Below are 15,170 nucleotides of genomic sequence, written 5' to 3' on the forward strand. Positions count from 1 at the left end.
AGGTGAAATGAAGTCTTGAGGTGTGGCAGTTTAAAACCAGGTGAAAGCCAGCCACAGAAACTGTGTAATTAATGTGTCCCGGATTAAAGGGATGAGTTGGTCACCCTAGCTCCAACAGATCGTGCGACCATCACACAATCTGCTAACGATCTACTAACAATCAGGATCGTGCTGGTGTGTACCCAGGCTTAGAGGTGACAGCACTGGGTTATTAACATGTGTGTGGGAGGTATTAGGACACCCCTGCCCTTTGCTACATGAGATGGTTTTGCATACAGGACACATAGAGGCGCATTACATACAGAGGCATGAATTCTTCAGCACTGAAGACGTCATGATTTATACTGTACAGTATTAAAATTTCATTTCCCCTCAAAAATGGCACACTTTTGTAAGCAGGAGACTCCCATTTCAAGTTATCAGCAAAATACTCAATCCGTCCCCAATTTCCAGCTGAGGCCCATTTGCAGCCCATGCACCTGCGACCGCTGTATGTTAGTCACCACATTACGGCGCAGTGTTTCCAGGTTACAGCTGTGACACTAAACCCTTTGCACATGAATAATAAAAACAGCCATGCTTGGTGGTGTAAGCAGAACAAACCGTCAGTGCAGATCAGAGAAGCGCACCCAGGGGACGGCACACATAAGCAGGTTAGCACTTGTCATGTCTAGCTGGGTATTAGGATGGCAGAAGCTCCCCAGATTCGCCGCAGACAGAAGGGCAGACCGTCTTGTAGATTTCCCACCGGAGGAGCAACGTGTCACACGAAATTGCTTCAACCAAAAGATGTGACTGGAACTAATTGAAAAAAAAGCATCGGAGAGGGGAGACTAAGACAAATCTGCAAGGAGCCATGGCTGGCAGGGTATAGAGCTTGTGACGGTAATCTGACCCGTTCTATCACCTGACCTGGGCACAAGGGGGCAGCCTCAACCAATAGGCGTGAAAGTGCAGATTCTCTATTCTCTAGTGTGATCAATCAGGTACTGTAGTCATGGTTACCATTACAATTGTTTATTTGTATAGCGTTACATTAGAACGCAGTGCATTCCAGACAATATCTGATCACAAACATTTAGGGGGGAGTCTACCAACTATGAAATAAGGGGGAGTGGAGTATAAAGGTGCGTACACATGGGGGCGATTTTGTTTAATATTGCGGGAAATATGGTCGCTAAGCGATGGGAGTGTGCACCGGCGATATATCGCCGGGTACGCGCTCCCGTTTTTACCCCTGTAGTGATCGCTGGTGGCAGGAACATGCTCCTGCGACCAGCTGATTACCACTGCCGGGCTCCCCCAGCAGTTTCTTTTTCATCAGCGACCATCTCTGGTCGCTGATGAAAAGGAGAAACTGAGCAATATATTGCTCAGCAATATATGGCTGAGCAATATATCTCCCCCGTGTGTACGGGGCTTTAATGTTGAATAAATCCTAATATCAAGGCCGTAGAGGCGCAATATTACTGCAGGTATATTACAAAGATTTAAGAGATCATTGGGCACACACATAACCCATAGTATTTAAAGGGGGCAAAAGGTCTGGCTTAATTTATCAAGCTCCAAAAATTGGCTTCAGTATCAATGGAGAGGGACCCAGATCCCTCTCTGGTAAGTGTGGGCAGTTAGGAAGTCTCTCACTGAATGGGGAAAGTCGCTGGCTCCGACAAGACTCTTTTTTAATAGCACAATATAAAGTGAAATTAGTATTTCTCGGGGGGAAAATCCCCATAAATGATGCAAGTCCTCTGTGTCACCAGCCTCATGATTTTGCCAATAATTTAAATGAACAATTAAGTTTATCTATTTTATTTATGATGACAAATTAATTTATAATTACCTAGAAAACACCAAGGGCCCCCTATTCTTTTCACTACTGATGTCAGTAGATGCATCAGTTCAGGAACTGAGACTATCAATAGAGCTGCCATTGCGTACAGCTATCTATCCTGGGACTTGTAGTCCTCAGGAATTTGTCATTGATTTACTATTTTTAGCACATATTTATAAAGATGTTCCATTTGTTAGAAGCAGATATCTATCTGCTTCATATTATAGAGGGGGGGGGGGGGGAGGTATACAATGTGTTACTCTGTGGCTAATTGCAGCAATCCACTTAGCTGGGACTGTCCTACGGGTGAATCCCCAAAGTTGGACTGAACTTCACAGCTCATGAGTTCCGCAAACAAATGGCAAATTCGGGATTACACGTGGGAATAAGCTGACACGTGAGCCATGGGGGATAAGGTCAATGGGTCTACAACAACTTGGTCGACAAGCATTAGGTCGACAGGCAGCTAGGTCGACTTGGGTCTAGGTCGACATGGGTCTAGGTCGACACAAGCATTAGGTTGACATGGGCAAGGTCGACAGTCAAAAGGTCAACATGGGGTTTTTCACTGTTGTTTGAGCCGACATGTGCTGCAGTATTTCATGCCCTACCATCCACTAGGGCGTGGTGGGAAAATAAAATAGTGTGCTGAGCGCAGCGAGGCACCGTGCCTCAAGCATTGCGAGGGATGCGAGGGGATGTGGTGCACTTCAAACAGGGTCGACATTCGGGTAAAAAAACTGTGAAAAACCCCATGTCGACATTTTGACTGTCGACCATGCACATGTCGACCTAGTGGTATCGACCTAATGCTTGGCGACCAAACGATTCCAACCCAGCAATGGACCATGCTGCAAAACAGACATCTTTGTTTACAGTAAATAATTAATGTCATTATTGACCTAGGAAAGAATTACTGTAGAGGCACTTTTTTTTGTTACATACTGTAAATGGTGGATCATGAATACGAATCAATACAGTGATGTCATCAGTCACTAAATGAGCCCGGAATCATGGGACTAGGCAATATAAAGTCACAGTGACATCACTGAAAAACTGCATCAGTTCTATCTGGGGGTCTGCGTTTAAGCTGGGTGCTTACTGATTGGAATCGCTGTATACTCAGCTCCAGATCTAAAGTTTCTAGATAGACAGTCAATAGGTTGACACCAAAAGGTCGACGTGGACAAAAAAGTCCACATGCACAAGGTTAACAATTTTAAAAGTTAACCTTGAAAAAAAAGGTTGACACATGTAAAGTGTCAATATGGAAAAGGTTGAAATGTGTAAAGGGTCAACATTTGTAAAGGGTCAACAGGTAAAAAGGTTGTTTTTGTGTTGACACCTGAGCACATGGACCCCCAGTAAGTCACCATGCTTCGTGGCACACTTTTCTCATTGTCGACCTTGTGCTTCTAGATATTTTCGACCTATTCCCCGGAGACTGGATTCTCAGTGCCCAGAATGGTTAAAAGTCCAGGTAAGAAATTGGGACATTCATATTTGTAATTTCCCCGGTTACAGCTTCTCCGACAACATAAAACTTTCCGTGACTGTAACGCAGTTCTCAGCCAACAATCCTTCTTGTTTATGCGACTATAAGATCAAACCACAGACAAGCAATTTATGGCGTATAAAACAAGCTCACCTCCGTCACCTTCATTTGCATCTGAAAATTGATTTCAGTCACTTTGGGGATGTAAGGCGCCTTTGTCTTGTTTTATTTTAGTAAAGCTGTAACCCGGCGGTGCGATAAAAATAATGACTTACACACAAAGGCTGCACACGGGGAACTTTGTCATCATGCCACATCTATTTCCTGGCACACCTGTGCCCAGAACACACATTCTCTACTACAGGTATAGGAGTCTACAGTAGGTGTGTGCCAGGAAAGGAGACAGGCCTGTGTCAGATCAGGAGATAGGCGTGTGCCAGGTCAGGAGACAGGCATGTGCCAGGTCAGGAGATAGGCGTGTGCCAGGTCAGGAGACAGATATGACTACAACACTCCAAGTGTAGAGGCGATAGCGATGCATTGCGATATCGCCCGGCAATTAATATCCTGCATGCTGGATAAATCTACTTAGTCACCAGGCAGGGCCAGTGTGATCTCAGCGCTCTACACTGCTCAGATTGCTCAGCAGTGTCGCCCTGTATATAGGCCCCATAAGAAAACTTTCCCTTGATCCGGGAATGTTGCCCTGAGTACAGTAAATATAAACAGAATTTCTCTATTCATACGAGAGATCTGCGCAGTATTACCCAGAGACGGGACACACGTAGAGTCTCCGCTAAGTCCAAAATGACACAATAACTCTTAAATGAATGTAAATTATACTTAACTGCACATATTAAATGTCTTTATAGTAATGTGCGTACACGCGGTGTCAAGGTTGTATTTAGATGTTGTGCTGCCTAGGTAACTCTGCATAATTCTGCAGGGAATTAGTGTCTGTGAATGCAGCAGGTTCACGCCACGCCACGCAATGTCTCTTCGCGGCTCTGACTGGAGGGAGGCCAGCTGGCGCAGTGATGAAAAAGGAAACAGAGACAAACATGGGGACAGGACAATAATGTCTCAGACAGGTGTCTCTCCGGGTCTGTAAATACATCCTTACACTAGCATGGATGAACGCACAACCCTGGGATTAGCCGCCACTATCCGCTGCTAACTGAATAAAGGCGATGTGCAGAAAAATCCACTTGCAGCGAAATAAAACAACATTTTCTGAGTTCATTTGTGTCTGTAGCTGGCAAGTAAAGATTACAGCGGAGCGCCTGAAAGCCCAGGCAGTAATCACTGCGCAAGCGCTGGCCCGTGTGGTCTCAAGAGGGCCGATCAGGGGCCTACGGAGGGGACGGAAAAAACATTCCTGGGACCCACCAAATGAATCATATCATCCATGGAGGTCCATTTGAGTGTCACTCAGGTGCGAATTTAGGGATCCTGTCGCTCCTAGGTGCAACAGCTACATAGTTTGGTTATAAACTCTCATTTGATGATTGACAATTAAATATAATGGCAAAAAACAAGGAACGGTGACATTTTATTTCACTTTTAATAAATTATACATATTTGGTAGGTAGGACAGCTTGGCCTGAGCCTAACCTACCCATTTCTGCTCCACTGAAGATGGCGTGTCAACGGAGGATCCAGACCAAAATTACAGGGGAGGAAAAGCACCCCACCCCCCTTCCAAGGATCCGCCACTAAGTACAAGATCATTTTGTTGTCATTACTGCTAAATGTTTAGACCATGGGGAAAGTTTCAGGGTAGATCTAGATATACTGTATATGAAGTTGGACTTAGAAGTCTCTCTTAGACTAGATTAGCAGCTATGCCTACGCCGTGTGAGTATTGTGGCAGAAGGATTACAAGAACACAATCATACGGGGAAAGTTTACTTATTTAAAGAAAAGGGGCCAATTTAAACTCATATACAGAATAGAAGGTTTGAAACTGGTAATTTTACTTCCCGGCATGTTTATTGTCTGAACTTATTATTCAGACAAATGTTAAAATGTACCACTTAATGTCACTCAGTCAGGAACACTTATCGGTGGGGATGGAACGCGTGTGTCCTTATCTGTCACGTCCTGATTGATCATAAAGAAGAGGATCCAGCGCAAAGTCGAGCAGCGCTGCTTATTAAAGTAGGAGTAAATGATGGGAGCGTCTGTGTGACAGCACCGCCTGGGTAAATGCTGCACTTAAATAACTTTGCCTGTCCTTCAGCTCTCAGCACAGAATGAGGCTCAGTGTCTTGTGTTCCTCGCTCTATAGCTATGGCTGCAGCCACCAGACAGCCGGTTATATGCAGGGTTAACATAGGGTCAGCCTGCAATGGCGTAAGTTCGTCCCAGTTAAGCAATCAGATCATCAACATGCGCACAGCAGAACAAAGTATATTGTGAAAATTTGTGTGGGAGTTCTTTTGAAGATGGGGTGTTGCCCACAGCAACCAATCAGATTTATTTAGAATCTTCTAGAAGATAATACAATCCGATTGGTTACCCATAGCAACATCTCATCTTCAATAGAACTCCCATCTTAGTAAATAATCCCTTTTACATAGATGAACAATTATTCTGAATGATTTTTAACATGTTTACATGAATGTTGTAGAGGGTTCAGTGTTAATTAAATGTAATTAACATATTTTACAGGTCCATTACGGCCAATATTTCTGCCAACTCTACCCACACCACCAGCTCCGGATGTCCAAAGACCGTCGGTGCTACTGGTATATTAGGACCTTGATGACGATGACAGCAATATGGAGCCATTGCAACCAAGGCGCCCATCACAACAAGCAATACATTGCCAGGCATCCTGAGCACCAACCGTATAGGTGTTGGCCCAATCACTGAGCCCATTCCGAGATGCCCAGATGGTGTTCATGGACTGGCACAGACGTCAAGTGGACTCCAATATTTACCAAGTCTGGAGGCTGAATAGCGCCACCACTGTTGCGGAAGGTACCAGAGTCCGGATGTCACAGGATAATCGACTCCATCGCCTACAACAAACGCAAGCTACTGTATAAGGGATATGAGGACTGCATTTGTTTCCCACCATCAGGATTTAGTTAGCCAAAGAAGCCATAAAAATAAGCCCAGCATTTCAACTGCCAGTTCCCAAACAACTAGCCCACAGCCAGACATTCTGGTCACTCCTCTATTATATCTCACCCTCTAGCTCTATCAACCAAAGCTGCAAAGGTTTAGTCAAAGTGCAGGTGCCTAGCTACATGGATAGCATCTACCAGTGGAAAGAGGGTGTTGGGCAGTCCTGAATTTGATTGCTGCTCTAATTGAGAAGCCCAAGGTAGGTATCAGTACCAGGGCCACACCGTGAAGCCCCCCAGTACTGGGGTGGCAGCAGGGTCAGTTAAAACTTCATAAAGGGGAGCCACACCCACTGCAACCAACTGCCATTCCAAACTATGAATTTTGACTGTGCCGCAGCCCCAACTCTTTAGCTGCTACTGGTCACAGGTCCAAAGCCCCCCCCCCCATGAATTGGTGTTCTCAGTTTGTTTATTGGATGCATTCCCTGCTACGTCTTCCTTCCATAAGGTAAGGTTCTACATGCAGAATGAATTTGGCCACATCAACAACTATTCTAGCTCATCACAGAAAACTCCCAAAACCGCTCCCCATGGGAGCCCTGTATCTGCTCAGGGAGACTCTTTAACCTATCGACTTCTAAAAGGCACAAGCACCGCATCCGGCAGCCACTCCGGCAGTCATGGGATTAATTAAAAAGCCTTTTTATGTTAAGGACAGTCATAATGGTTTTCAATTAAAACTTTTCCTGAGGCAGCGTACCGGTTATCACACATGTAGCACACAGTTTTTCTTTTAAATACATTTAAGTAACGAACCATTGATGTAAGCATCATTCAAAGCATTGAAACTATATTAAGTACTTTTTTCTTTGCACAATTCAGTTGACATCCGAAGGCGCAATATATTTTATTTGCAATACATTGAGCACCTGCTGTGATTAAGACGGCCATTTTGGATACGGTGCATATTACACCGGTTTGAACTAGAGCAGTCCTGTTATTGTGTATAGGGTGGGATGCATCCCGTCGCTGAACTCAAGCGCATCCGCATTTAGTAATGCCGTATGCTACTAGACTAAATTCACAAAGAATGGCATTCCTGATAAAAGCGGCCATTTGCTATATAAGGATTTCTGGGAGATTGGCCGGAACGGTCTTCTATCGATTTCAATGTTTAACACTATGATTTCCAGGCAGCAGAGTTAGTGGCCTTATCTGTGCTACAATTGGGGGGGGGGGGGGGGGGGTTGCGATACAGTCCCCCCACCCTATGGATTGCAACCCAACATTAGCAGCCTAATCAGGGGAAACATCTACTTATCAAATATTTATGCTTCTCTGGTGTCCTCCGCTCAGTTATTTCAAATGCATTTGTCTCTATAAAATTAAGCATTAAGTCTTTTGATTGGAAATGTAATGGGAAGTGGGAGAGGGCCTGAGAACAGCAAAGGCGGCTGTACGAGCCTTGGTTACAGCAATTACATGTATAAGAGGAAAATTATCTGGGTGCAGGATGACGGATTGCTTTCCTTGTAATCATACTAGCGGCTTAATAGTCATTTGGTCGGATACTTCATCGCTCCTCATTGCTGCAGCATACAAATAAATCAGCAACACCTGGCAATTAGCGTCAGACCAGGGGCCATGTGATAGCATTAATTCCAGCCTGGCAGATCTAGTTAGAGGGGGTGGGCTGGAGGTACAGCGAGAGCTGACCCTTCTCCCAACGGAAGGACAGGATGAAGTTTCCATGCGGAAGGGCGTCCGCTGTCGTCTCACAACTCGTGCAGCGTGGAGAACTAACCAGAACTTATTTTACATAAACAGGGAAGCCATCAAAGGAGAGATGGTGGGGACTTCAGTAGTGGGCCTGGATAGAGAGGGGGCCTACATGGCAGTAGTGATGATCTGTACCACCTGCAGGCAACCATGGGGGAACAATGCTGGTGGCGGTTTTTTTATTTAGTGCTGACGTTAGCTCACGGACCAGCAGCCAGAAGTTGCCTCTTCGTATCTTGAGTGAATGTTGACGTTAGTATTGGGATTATACTGTGTTAATATTTTCCCCTGGGGACCCAGTGGTGATCAGCTGCGTTTTCCAGGTTCTGTGGGAATGTGTGGGAATTTCCGTGACGTGGCCAGAACGTCTACGTTGACCATGACGACATTCATTATGTAGACAGTGAATAACCCTAACCCGTATGCCAACTTTCTAACAATGTCAACATGTTATTTTGATTCTCCGGAGATCCAAATCCACCTGAATTTTGGGGATCTGAACTAAGGAGGTTTGATCTGAACCCCAGTTCCGATTCTTTCGTGGTTCGAAATGTGGATTTCCAATCTGAATTTTAAATCCAAATTTTGGGATTCAGATTGCAAAAATTGCATGATTTCAGCAGTTTTTGTTGCTCCTTTATTAATGATATAAGAGAAAAATTAAATAAAAAAAAAAAAAAAAATTATGAATGTCGACATTGCTACGGTCAACCTCTGACTACATGCCCTCTGCAAATGTGGCTGGGACCACCATGGTGTCCCTTGAAATGGGGGGAAAGTACGCTCCCAACACATACAGAGAAAACTTCAGACATTCCCCAAAGATGTCGCTGAATTCTGACTCCCCAAATGGCGATCTGGAACAGGCCGGGAGTAATTTCTCCCATCTGTACGTAGGTTTTCTATTGTGCAGATTTTGCTTCAGATAATGAACAATTTTTCTCATGTTTTAATGACCGTTAACATTAAAATAAAGGGAAATAAATGAGCTTATTAATAAAGCATATTTTGGGAAGGGGAAATGTGCCCACACACATATGCTGCAGCGTCTGGGCTCTCGGGGTACTGCTGCCGTTTTATGTTCTCTGCAAATTAAACACTTCCAGAGTTTCAAGAAAGTTTTATATTGAATGTGGTGAAAACAGGTGCAGTATAATAGGATATAATATGCAGCGCTGCAGGGACAGAGGTACTGTGGGCGATAGATCTCCATCTTATCTTCCATCCCAGGTTTGCCAAGAAAACCCCACTCGGTTGCAATTACTGGTTGGCAGTAGAGGAGCCTGGCAATTGGGATTTCTCCAGTAGTCTCACCTGTGTTCTATCAGCCTTGCTTTGTCAGTAAAGTGTCAGTAAGATGTCAGTAAGGTAATTCAGCAAAGATCTCAACAGAAAAATTATTTTCTAATACAAAAAAACATGCTGCACTGCAGGGAGGGCAGATGTAATATGTGCAAAGAGATATTGTTTCTGTGCAGGGTAAATACTGTCTGCTTTATTTTTACACTGCAATTAAGATTTCAGTTTGAACACACCCCAACCAATCTCTCTCTCTCTGCACATCTTACATCTGCCCTCCTGCAATGCTGCATGGAGTTACCCAGGTCTCTCTGCACCTGTTACATCTGCACCCTGCAGTGCAGCATGGTGTTACCCAGGTCTCTATGCACATGTTATATCTGTCCCCTGCAGTGCAGCATGGTGTTACCCAGGTCTCTATGCACATGTTATATCTGTCCCCTGCAGTGCAGCATGGTGTTACCCAGGTCTCTATGCAAATGTAACATCTGCCCCCTGCAGGGCAGTATGGTGTTACTAAGGTCTCTCTGCACATGTTACATCTGCCCCCCCTCCAATGCAGCATGGTTTTCCATTTGAAATCGATTTCATATGGTAAACATTGACAAGGTTGACACAAACAAAAGTTTGATGTGGCAATGGTCAACACATGAAAATGTCAAGTTATTAATATTATTATTATTTTTTTTTTTATTTTCTCTTACTTTACAATCCACATTGACTCTGATTGGGAACAGTAACGTGCGCCAAGTGGAGCGACGGACTTTGCCTGAAGCATGGCGAGCAAAGGGGTCCATTTGATGAAAAATTTACACCAAAAACCTATGTTGACCTTTTGTCTATGTCAACCACGGTACAGCAACATTGCTGAGCGAGGGGTCACACTACATCAGGGATAGCCAACTCCAGTCATAGAGAGCTACCAACAGTGCATGCTTTCCAGGTCTCCTCACAGAATCAAGTGAAGTAATTAGCTCCACCTGTCAATCTTTCAAAATGTGTCAATCAATAATGAGTGCATCTATGTACCTACGAGGTGAGCTGCAAAAGGTGAACTCTTGGTAGTTCGAGGACTGGAGTTGGCTGCCCCTGCGCTACACTAATTTGGAGTCCATATGATGCAATCTACAATTTTACACCCAAAAAAAAACACATTTGGTATAAAAAAAAACTTGAAAAACTCATGTCGAAGTTTTGACTGTCGACCTTGCCATTGTCGACCTAATGCATGTGTTAACCTTCCAACCCTATCGACCTTAGCCATGTCAATCTATTTTATGTGTTGACCTTCAGTGGTCCACCCAATGCATGTTGACCTAATATGGGTCAACTCAATGACCAATGCCCCAGATCTACATAGTGTTTGCTGAGCGGTGGGATACACAAAGGCCAAATGGCCCACTTGCTCCCAACTGCTACAGATCCCCTTTTGTTTACAGAAACAAAATCACCAACATATGACAATAACAATATATATTCCTGGTGCGTCACATTGCCACGGAACATCACTGGGACTAATTCAGACTGCAAGCCCCAGTATCTGCCTGCACTGGATAATGCAGAACCAACTATAAGTAAATGTGAACAAACCTCTGTTAGAACAGCAACACTAGATAGATATATGCACACAGACAGCGCCAGGTCCTCCTAGCACAGAAACACTGAGCGCCCACGTGCTAACGACACAGATGCCACTGCTCCTGAGACTTGTACAGCCTTCCAGAGAAGAGTCCCTTTAAGGCACTGGTCTTGGCAGGTTACAGTTGCCATGTCCCAACCTCCGGTTGCGTTCACAACAATTGTGATGTGCATGGATAGTAAAGCAATCTAGAAAGGGCTTCAAAGTGTTTTCCCTGCAGAAACTCACAGAGAGGGAGAGGAGACGTGTCTGCACCCCCTCCCCTACTTACCACCTGTTTTGTGCGACAGCAACTTCTCATCGTCCCAAGATGCTCCCCCCCTTCCTTCTAATCATTTAACCGCTCCCATCTGGAGCCTGCAAGTGACTTAAGGGCCCGCTAGATTCCATTTAATCACTGCGGCTCACACTGTTGTGCAGAACGTGCAGAACACACAGGCTCTGCTGCAGGGCAGCGTGCATGCTTTTATCTCAAGCTTTTTGTTTTTCCTCTCTTTTTTTTTATTGTTCGCTTGGAAAAATCATCGCTCTATGATGCCAAACTTGTGATCATTGCCACAACGGTTCTCTGCCTGGCTCTGCAACTCTAAAACTGCTACAAAGTGCCCACACCCCGTGGTGCCTGCACTGCCGAGCATTTACATCCCATTATGGCATGTTTACTAAGTGGTGCTCTGCGGCCTGGTAACTACCGCGCATAATATTCCCAGGTCTTTTTTGCTACCCAACACATAAAATACACATTTTAAGTCTTTTAGGGGGGAAAGAGAGGGGGGGGGGGGGGGGGGTTGTGGAGTGTAATTCAGCTGGGGTGCTACATTCTGTTCACGGATGACTACAGGCATCTTAGTAAAATGATTTACATGCTGGCTCAGTAGTTCGGGCTGAGCCAGCTGTACGGAAACAGAGGAACACGGCTGCAGTAAACAAAAACAGCAACAAAAAGCAGAAGAGATTATAGGGAAACTACAGTCTACTGTATGTGGTAACTTTTACTCCCAGAATCCTTAGCAAGGGCTGTAACTTGGCATTGGTTTCAGTTAGCTGCCTATCCATAATATTCACATATGTCCTCATATTAATTACATCTAAATTCAGAAATCAGGGATATAACCCTTGACGTGACTGGTTTGTGCTGCATTGGGGGACTCAGAAGTGGTCGTGGTTGGTAAAAATGATGATAAGTACCTCAGTTTTTCTGCAATTAATGCTAAATGAATGCAAAATATTTGGCAAGGGACACACTATGTGATATATCATTCATACAGCGATTAACAATCCATTGGCTGGACCATGTGCTTGTGTGTACAGCTGAAATGTTGGTAAATGACATCGTTCATGGACATAGGTCGCACTGCCTCACAGCCAATGCTTATATATCACCCAGGTCAGTCCATCTGCCTGTGTGTGCGGACGACCCCTCTAATATACCAGCTGTAGAATTCATTGAATATGGAATGGCAACTGGAGGGGGCTTATTCAAATGAGACATATCAGGCGGGCGCTTGGTACGTGTATATGCATAAACCTCACCACTTGTTAGTTTGGCCACGCAGTGGATGCAAAGAACAAATATGTTTGAATGGTAGCGCAACCCCCTTAAAAAGATGTAATGGACACAATAAATATTTATAAATTTATTGTGACAAAGAATGATAAAACAAGCATAATAAAATACATGTATGATATTTACAAAAGATCCAAGGGCAGGTTTCAATTTCCTATGGTTACACCAGGCAAATATAACGAAGACTTTCTCTCACCATATGATGGGATTGCGGTGGGCTATGCTCCCATATGAAGTCCTGCGGCCACACGGCAGATGGCTTGGTGTAGAAAGAGTCCTCAAGTAAAGTGCTGGTGCGTCCTTCAAAAAGTGTCTGGTCGTTTTAAAGTGCAAGGTGCCAGTGCACTGTGATGGGCAGTCTGTATCCAGAAAAGCTGCAACGCGTTTCGGAGAACTAAGTCCCCTTTTTCAAGCTGTGTATGGATACCTTTTGCCACAGACTCCTTTTAAACCCACTTCCTGGGTCTGATAAGTCTGCTCTTCCAATCAGAAACGCTGACAATTCGCGGGCACACGGCACTTCCGGTTTGCGTTCCATTTGCCGCGGCAAATGGAACGCAAACCGGAAGTGCCGTGTGGAACGCACGGCACTTCCTGCCCGCGAATTGTCAGCGTTTCTGATTGGAAGAGCAGACTTATCAGACCCAGGAAGTGGGTTTAAAAGGAGTCTGTGGCAAAAGGTATCCATACACAGCTTGAAAAAGGGGACTTAGTTCTCCGAAACGCGTTGCAGCTTTTCTGGATACAGACTGCCCATCACAGTGCACTGGCACCTTGCACTTTAAAACGACCAGACACTTTTTGAAGGACGCACCAGCACTTTACTTGAGGACTCTTTCTACACCAAGCCATCTGCGGTGTGGCCGCAGGACTTCATATGGGAGCATAGCCCACCGCAATCCCATCATATGGTGAGAGAAAGTCTTCGTTATATTTGCCTGGTGTAACCATAGGAAATTGAAACCTGCCCTTGGATCTTTTGTAAATATCATACATGTATTTTATTATGCTTGTTTTATCATTCTTTGTCACAATAAATTTATAAATATTTATTGTGTCCATTACATCTTTTTAAGGGGGTTGCGCTACCATTCAAACATATTTGTTCTTTGAATCTGTACCTTGAAGGTGGTGTACCTTCTCCTGTTTGAACAGCTGCACCCTACTTAATTTATTGCGCTGAATTACTCCACAGACACTTGTTTCTACACGCAGTGGATGCGTCAGCTAAGTGTGTACCCAGCCCTAGTGAGGGTATTTGTAGTACAATAACATGGAAGGCTCAGTGGCGTAAAAAATAAACTCCTCTAGCAACCTCAATAACTGTCTGCTGTGAGGGGGCCATTTTGTGCAGGGCATTTTTATGGCAACTAGTGGAGTGCAGGGACAAGTAGATATGCAGGTCTCGGCATCGGGGTAGCTATAGCTCCTGTACAGGGGCTAAAGTGGGGGGAACGGGGTGGAACGGAGACCTCTAATGGTAGGGTGGATCTAGTTCAACCTCCACTGTGGCCCTGCACAGTAATTCTAACAGAAAAGCATTATAGTTTTATGGGGGGGGGCAAACACCCAACCACCGGCCCCAACTCTGCCTAATTGGGGCAGGGTGTAATAAGGTGGCAGAGGGAAATGCGTTCCACCACCTCTCCAGGACCATTTTAAGCCCTGTCCCCGAAGTCCTACTGTATGATGACCACACTAAAGCTGGCCATACATCTACAGATCGATTGTCAGATTGGGCTGGTTGGAACAAAATCCTGGTAATGGATGAGAGCAAATGACAGTTAACCATTTGCTTTGAAATGCTGGAAAACTGCCAAAAGCTGTCATTCAGATATTATCAGGTTTTTGTTCCAACCAGCCCAATCTGACACTCGATCTGTAGATGTATGCCCACCTTTACCCAGCCCATCTAAGCCACTATGGGGTCTGCTGGCAAAGGCTGCTACACATTGATCCTGGCTGGCATCCATACCGCAGCAATACGGCTGCCTATGTCCCACGCATGCCACCGGCAACTTGTCCACCATAAGCCTATAACAGAACAGAGCTGCCACTATATGTCCCATCATTAGCAGATGGTGCCTCTGGGGAATGGAGGTTTATGCATCTCAGTTGCATATCTAAGGCTCCCGTAGAGATTCCCTACATAATGCATAACTGTAACGGCCTTGGGTCAAAACGGTAATTATGGGATCTTCAGTATTATTATAATACAGTAAAACGTTTTGGCCTCTTGTTACCAAAAGGAATTGTAAAACTTTATGTAGTAAAGCGGCATTTCATTATATTACATTTATAGGACAAGAGTAACCCGTATTGCCCAGATAATGCGAAACACGTCAGACACACAGAGAAAACCACAAATAATCTGTTGCTGCAATGGTAAATACACAGACACCTGAGCGCCAGGTGGAACAGGACCGCCGCGCTATTAGTGTAGGCAGGGGGCTCAATTACAGGCTCCACTTTCTTTTATC

General features: G+C 44.7%; 1 protein-coding gene across 1 annotated transcript in view; it reads right to left on the bottom strand.

The window, feature by feature from the left end:
- The window catches only part of CDH13 (cadherin 13), a 524,519-nt gene that overhangs the window by 318,414 nt on the left and 190,935 nt on the right, over positions 1-15,170 (bottom strand). The gene's annotated exons all lie outside the window — the stretch shown is intronic.

This window comes from Crinia signifera, chromosome 11 (assembly GCF_055691185.1).
Source record: "Crinia signifera chromosome 11, ASM5569118v1, whole genome shotgun sequence".
NCBI lineage: Eukaryota > Metazoa > Chordata > Amphibia > Anura > Myobatrachidae > Crinia > Crinia signifera.